The sequence below is a fragment of the Nannospalax galili genome, unplaced genomic scaffold (assembly GCF_000622305.1).
Source record: "Nannospalax galili isolate Female #2095 unplaced genomic scaffold, S.galili_v1.0 scaffold1423, whole genome shotgun sequence".
Lineage (NCBI taxonomy): Eukaryota > Metazoa > Chordata > Mammalia > Rodentia > Spalacidae > Nannospalax > Nannospalax galili.
The window spans coordinates 224,537-231,658 of NW_008349231.1; the positions used below are offsets into that span (position 1 = coordinate 224,537).

The window sequence follows — 7,122 nt, forward strand, 5'->3', positions numbered from 1 at the left end:
CCCCGAGACTAGGAATGGCGCAGGGCCCATACTAGGAGTATAGAACGGCAAGGCTGGGGATGGAAGGGTGACTGTCGCTTAGGGAGTCCCGATGCGGAGAGCTGTGCTATAGCAATACATACATTTTTATGAACATTTGGAAAACTGCAACTAAAATGGTTGAACACAAACATATATATGTATATATATATTTGAAAATATATGTTCAACTATGTGTGTAAATATTCTTTCATATGCACAATATGTGTATTCTCTCACTTACTAATTCTACTGTGCTCTCCAAGTTATGTGCACAATATATGGTGAATTTTCCTCCTTAGAGACATACAAAATGTTTACAGCAGTTCTATTATTTGTACAAGTGAATTGTTATCAAGCTATGTATTAAATGAAAACAGAATTAACAAATACATTATAGCATGTTGATAAAGGGATTGTAATATAGCAATGATAACAAAGACTTCGAATTATATGAAAACATGACTGCTGGGCAAAAAACATAACATAAACTAAAAAATGCTGAATTACTGATTTCACATAAATACGGAGAGAACATATTAGGAACCAGGACAATAGCACCCCGTGCTCATAAAACCGAGCATCTCTTTAGACCCTGTGAAAAACCATTTTACCTTCAGGTAGTCCCATTTGTTGATTCTTGGAATACTTGTGCAACTTTGGGGGACCTGTTCAGAAAGTTCTAGCATATTCCTGTAATTTAAAGTGCATTCCCTCTGTTTTTCTTTAGCAGTTTCAGTGTTTCACATTTTAAATTAAGGTCTTTGATTCAGTTTTGATAGATGTTTTTGTCCAGGGTGAGAGACGTGAATCTACATCCATTTTTATGCAGATATCCAGTTTTGCCAGAACAGTTGTTGAACAAGCTTTCTTGCCATCAGTATAGTGTCTTGAATCATTTTTCAAAAATTATGTGTGTCACTGTATTGGTTTATTTTTAGGTCTGCTATACTGTTCCATTAAGTTACATGTCTGTTTTTGTACCAGTACGGGGCTGTATTTTATCACAGTCACTGCAGCATAATTTGGGATCAGGTACTGTGATTCCTCCAGCAGTGTTCTTTCAACTTTTGATTGATTTGGGTATTCATGGTCATTTGTCTTTCCATATGTCCCCATCATAAGAGTCCTGGGGAAATTAGGAATAGAGAGAAACACACACACACACACACACATACACACTAGGAATAGACAAAACACACACACACAAACACACACACATCTGTATATATATGAGAGACGAATCTATAGTCCCTAATATATACTAAACAGGAAAAGTTTGAAAACATGTCCACTAAAATCTGGATGAGACAGGGGTGGCCATTATCTCCATTCTTATTCAATATTGTACTTGAAGTCTTGTAAGGGAAAAGTATAAAAGGAATAAAAGTAAGAAAAGAAGTGAAATTATATCTATTGGAAGATGGCATATTTCTGCAGCTAGAATAGCCTGCAGATTCTACCAGAAATTAGATTTAATAAACACTTTCAATATATTTTCAGGTTACAAAATCTACATTAAAAACTTAGCAGTTTTTGTGTATATGTATAGTGAACTTGCAGAGAAAGAAAGTAGGAAAAACATGCCATTCAGAATAATTTAGGAGTTAAATTAATAATCTAGGAATTAAATATACAAAGGATGTGAAAGATCCGACAATAAAAACTATAAGAAATTGAAAGAAAAAATTGAAATGAAAGGCATTAAAGAAGTTATCAGATGATAGATTGGCAGAGTTAGCATTGTGTGAATGGCTATATTACCAAAAATAATTTACAAATTCAGTGCAATCCTTATCAAAATTCCAATGGCATTCTTCACACAACTAGAAAAACAATAAAAAATTATAGACTTTTTAGGATTGCCTGAAAAAGGGAGTAGGAAAAAATAGATATCAAGAAAGGATATTGAAGATGGAACTGGAAAGAGATAAAGAATCATCATAAATCACAAAGCTCATCCCTATGGTAGGCACTGAGTGGTTGAGTTGGAAGAAGGTTAAGCAAGGTGTTAGAGGATGGGTCTATCGCAGTCAGTACAACCAAGGTCAAACAATTAGTGCTTCAATGACTTCTCAATTGTTGAGAATTTCCCTAGTGCTTCCCTAAAGCTCTCCCAAAGCACAACAGATAAGCTGACAAAATAACTCATTGTTTTCCTATCCATGGTATATATCTCTATTGATGACATTATCTTTAGATTTAAGGCACTGGTTGATTGTTAACCACACAAGGATCAAAAATATATTTTGTAACTTAGTCCATTCTTGAATGAAGAATATCTTATAGGTGACAAAAATCTGAGCTTCATTTGACATATTTTCCTAAGATCATGAACTAAGTACAAAAAAATTTACTATGTTATTGCGTAGCTATATCCTCTGAATTTAAACCCTCCCTCATAGAGGGAGGAGGGAGTTTCAAGAAACAAATAAAACATACATGGCTCAGAAAGCTTTTGAAACTTATAAAATTCACAAAGACTCTCCAAGATTATTTATAACAATTTCTGGGATGGAGAACGTTTAACTGGATGAACAGGTACCTGCAAGTTGAGCAGTGAGCTCCAGAAATGCAGCATTCATGAGTCTTACCATGCTAGTGTAGGCTTCTCAGTGGTACAACGCCCTTTGTGCTGCCCATGCTCGTGTAAGTAACTCTAATACACTCACTGGTTCATTAATCTAAACTGTGGCAGACTCTTTTTTGGCTTACTGTTGGCATCCTATGTAGGGTGACTAGTTTTGTCATGTCACCCCATGAGGAAAACACACACATATATTCCTTTTAGAAGTACTGTGTAGGATGCAATATTTCTATTGTGAAACAGCTCTTACAACCCTAACATAGAATTCTTGCTATAGAGATCAACATATGGCTCTTCTAAGATGTTAAAATGCAAGGTATTTTCTGGTCTCCTTAGTTTGCAAAGGCAGATGGCTTCTCAGTTGTTGAGACTCTCCCTAGTTCTTCCCAAAAGCTCTCCTGAAGCATAATGGACAAAATGACAAAATTACTCATTGTTTTCCTTTCCATGCTAAATGTTCTCTAACAAGATAACACATTTTTATTTGTCCTGGCTCTTGGTCCAGTTGTAAAATTCTCAAGTTATTTCACTATATATCTTGTGAGACAAGAAAACTCTCATGTAGTTATCCCTAATGAAGGCAATTTCTCTGACCCCAAATCTCCTCTGGGTCTCTTGGTCACTAAACTCCAGTGATGGCAATTGGCAACTAGCTTCTAATCATTGCATTGGTTTCTCTTATAGCTCTGTGCTGAAAATATTGATGCTCCAAAGTGTGAAGGGTGACAATTGAAGTTGGGAAAGGCATGGGTTCCCAGTTGTTGTCAGCCAACCAATGGTTTCTGCAGAATTGTGTTATACTTGGTAGGTGATTATAAAACTAAGGATGGAAACAATGCACTTTTCTGGATGTATAAAATGAGATTAAAATGGGAAGCTGTATTTTCCTATGATGTGTAAGTAACTTTCTACACAGAAAGCTGTAATTCAGAGCATTCCTTTGGATTTCTTGTCACTTGCATTGACATATGATTGGCTTTAATGTCTAAATCATACGATTATGCAATGTCTATAGTAACTTCTGAAAGTTATTTGTGATCATATAATTAATCATTAGTGTGAACAGAAGTAGCATAATTATAGGTAGGCTAGCTGTTTTGAAAAATTCTGAACCAGAATGTTCATTTTGAAACATCGTAAAACTTTTTAATACCCTTTTTCCTTATTTCAGATGCTTGATTGTTGCAAGTTCTCCCCCCAGCTTTTTAGAATTCCCACAGCCAACTATCTCTCACCTCCTTGAAAGCAGCTCTTTGTGGCCGCCGACACTGAATCTATTTCTTTTTCTTTTGAAATGTAAAGTTTATAACTTAATCACCATAGTGGTATGTCTGATTTCATAGACTATATGAAGAGATGGAGAAGGATTTATTAAAATTTTAAAACTGATCTAGGCATGGTGGTGCACGCCTATAATCCCAGCACTTGGGAGGCAGAGGCAGGTAGAGCTCTGTGAGTTCAAGGTTAGCCTGGTCTACATAGTGAGTTCCAGGACAGCTGGGGCTACAGGGAGACCCTGTCTCAAAAAGACAAAAAAAAAACCCTGCAGTTCTTGGTGACCACTCTGCTCAACAATGCATCATTAGTTCACCTTAATATACTACAGAAAATGAAAACTGGTCTTATAGGGGTGTATGGAACTGGAAATTCATTCTAGCATGAGTCAGAGCAGATCATGGAAAATTATTAGATTATAAATTTTCTTCTAATTTTAGATGACACACCATTTCATTAGGATTAATTACAAATTCTTAGATATTACAGAATTCTTACATAAATAATCAATTGAAATACTTCTGGTGCTTTTGTTTTCTGGAGTAATCTGCTAAGTATTTAATATTTAAGGATGATGAGCCCTAAAATATTAAAACACTGGCTCAGTGTCTCATAGATACCCAATCATAGAATTGTGATTTTCAACGTATCATTGTTTATTACAATAGCTTTGCTTTCAATAATATAGAATGAATGTACTGAGACTAAAATAGTCAATTTCATCTAATATGTAATGTGCTATTGAGAAGGGCATTGAATTCATCAACTCACTTGAGTGAACAAGAGATCAATAATCCTGGAAAACTATATTTAGGGAAACCAATGATAACCATAATAGCTCAGGGTCACTTCAGTACTTATAAAATTAGAAACTAATAAAAGAGGATTTATATAGGAAATAAATTTAGAGTGCATATGTCTAGTGCTTTCATTGTAGACGCTTAAGAAACTTAGTTCTTGGTGTACCCAAGGATTTTCTCCACGAAAGGTGGGATTCAGTGTTTCTGAAGCATCCTCAAAACCTAGTGGAACTGGAAGAAGTCCTTTCAGTAGGAGTGTGGAGGAGCTGTCAGCGGTTGATTGCTATGGTGATGTTCTTGGATAACTGGATTATATGTTCTATATAAAGTCTCTGCTCACAAATGCCTTCTGCAACCTTCTGCAAGTAGATTTCACTGGTCTCAATTCCTATCCTGCCTGCAGGAATCCTATATGACAGGGAGTCTAAGAGTTGAGATTTCTGAAAAGGGAGACAAAGGTGTTGCGATATGCAAGCCTCTGCTACATGACCATCATGAGTTGCCATGTGTGTATCATTCTCGTCATCATCTCCTGGTGTGTGGGCTTCATCAACATCACTAGCCAGTTGGAGGTGACTGTTAACTTGCCATTCTGTGGTCCTAACCTGGTGGACAGTTTTTTCTGTGATCTTCCACTGGTGACCAAGCTAGCTTGCATAAACACTTACGTTGTCCGCTTATTAATAGTTACAGACAGTGCCATCTCACCCTGAGTTCCTTCCTCCTCTTGGTTGTCTCCAACACCGTGATTTTCATTACAGTCCAGAATTGCTCCTCCTCAAGCGTGGCCAAGGCCGGGTCCACCCTAACTGCTCACATCACCATGGTCAAGTTCTTTGGACTGTGCATCTTCATCTATGTGTGGCCCTTCAGCAGCTATTCCATTGACAAGATCCTGGCTGTGTTCTACACCATCTTTACTCCCATTTTAAACCCAGCTATCTGTACTCAAAGAAACAAAGATATGAAAGCAGCTATGTCAAAGCTGAAGAGTCGGTATCTGAAACCATACCAGGTTTCTGCCGTAATAAGGAATATTCTTTTTCTGGAAACCAAGTAAATTAATAGGATGGGTACCATTTTAGTCTTGTCTGTAGAATTTCCAGTGTAAATTGTTTTATTTTTAAAGGATAATCGTTTAACATGTGAATTCAACTAAAACTATAGGCTTACTGTGGTAGTAAAAATTACAACGTATTTCATTAAATTTTATGTTTTTTCCATCATTTTTGCTGTTTTTTATTTCTTTTATTTTTGTTTTAAAGTTTAAGATGGTTTTAAAATAAAGAGCTATTGCCTTTGAGGTTGATGTGACAACAGCATTTTTAAAAATTAAACAACACATTTGAGGTAAGTAATTTATTGTTTAAATTCAACCAATAGAGCAAATTGTTTGTAGGTAAAGAAACACAAGTTTGAAACAGGAGATGAGTAGTTACTCCTTTTCCCAGTTTTCCAGTTTATGTTCCTGTTTTTCTCCTGCCACAACACAGCTTCTTGTGAATACCGAGTACTGACTCAGGCCTGTGCAGCAACACAGCTTCTTGTGAATACCGAGTACTGACTCAGGCTATTTGGTCAATTACAGTCCAATTCATTTAATGAGTTTTTACACATAGTCCATGCTTCAGTACCATCCTCTCTTATAGTTGGGTTTTATATACAAAAAAATCAAGTTAAATCTAGATAATTGCAATAGGTAGGGACAAGGGTAGATTCCTTGGAAAGGCCCAAGAGGTATGGAAGAGTATCAATTTCCTGGCAAAATCCTTGCAGCTTGTAGGCAGAGCCATACTGTTGTTTAAAAAATAAGTGCTAAGATATTTGTGGGTCTTTATAAGAACAAGAGGTCTTACAATTGATTCTATACTGACCATGCACTGGATTGCTCATTATTTGGAAGTCACAGTTTCCAACAATAAATGCAACAAAACAATGTAAGTCTACTCCTACAATGAGTTGGCCTGAAGCAGATTCAAAGGCACTATTAAGTTACATGACCAAGTATTTATCATCCCACATAGTGTAATTTTGTCACATAAACATCATTGCTTCAATTTAGAGCTTTAAGCTCATGAAAGGGTTGCCATGGCCAGTTCACAGAAAAGAAAAACCTTATATTTGTTCTCATAAATGAATTCCATACATATTGGTTTATGACAATAAATGTGCTGCTCCTGCACTGAAAATTCACTTAGAGTGACCAGAAAGTAAGTGGGTGAGATACTTTTGATTCATGTGTACCCGTGAACACTTTAGTTCATTGCCAACTTTGGATGGGGACAAAAATAATTGACAATTTACAGGTAGGAAGAAATAGTGTGGCTAGTTTATAGCAGGAGTAACAGTGGAATAATTCTGGGAAATCAGATAAATCAGGTGAAAGAAATGAGGACAGACCTCTAAATATCAGCACCATTTTGGGGGTCCTAGTTATGACAT

General features: G+C 36.2%; 1 pseudogene; it reads left to right on the forward strand.

Annotated features, from left to right (window-relative positions):
• Positions 1-5,092: 5,092 nt before the first annotated feature.
• On the forward strand, positions 5,093-5,740 carry LOC103744728 (annotated as a pseudogene).
• The last annotated feature ends 1,382 nt before the right edge of the window (positions 5,741-7,122 follow it).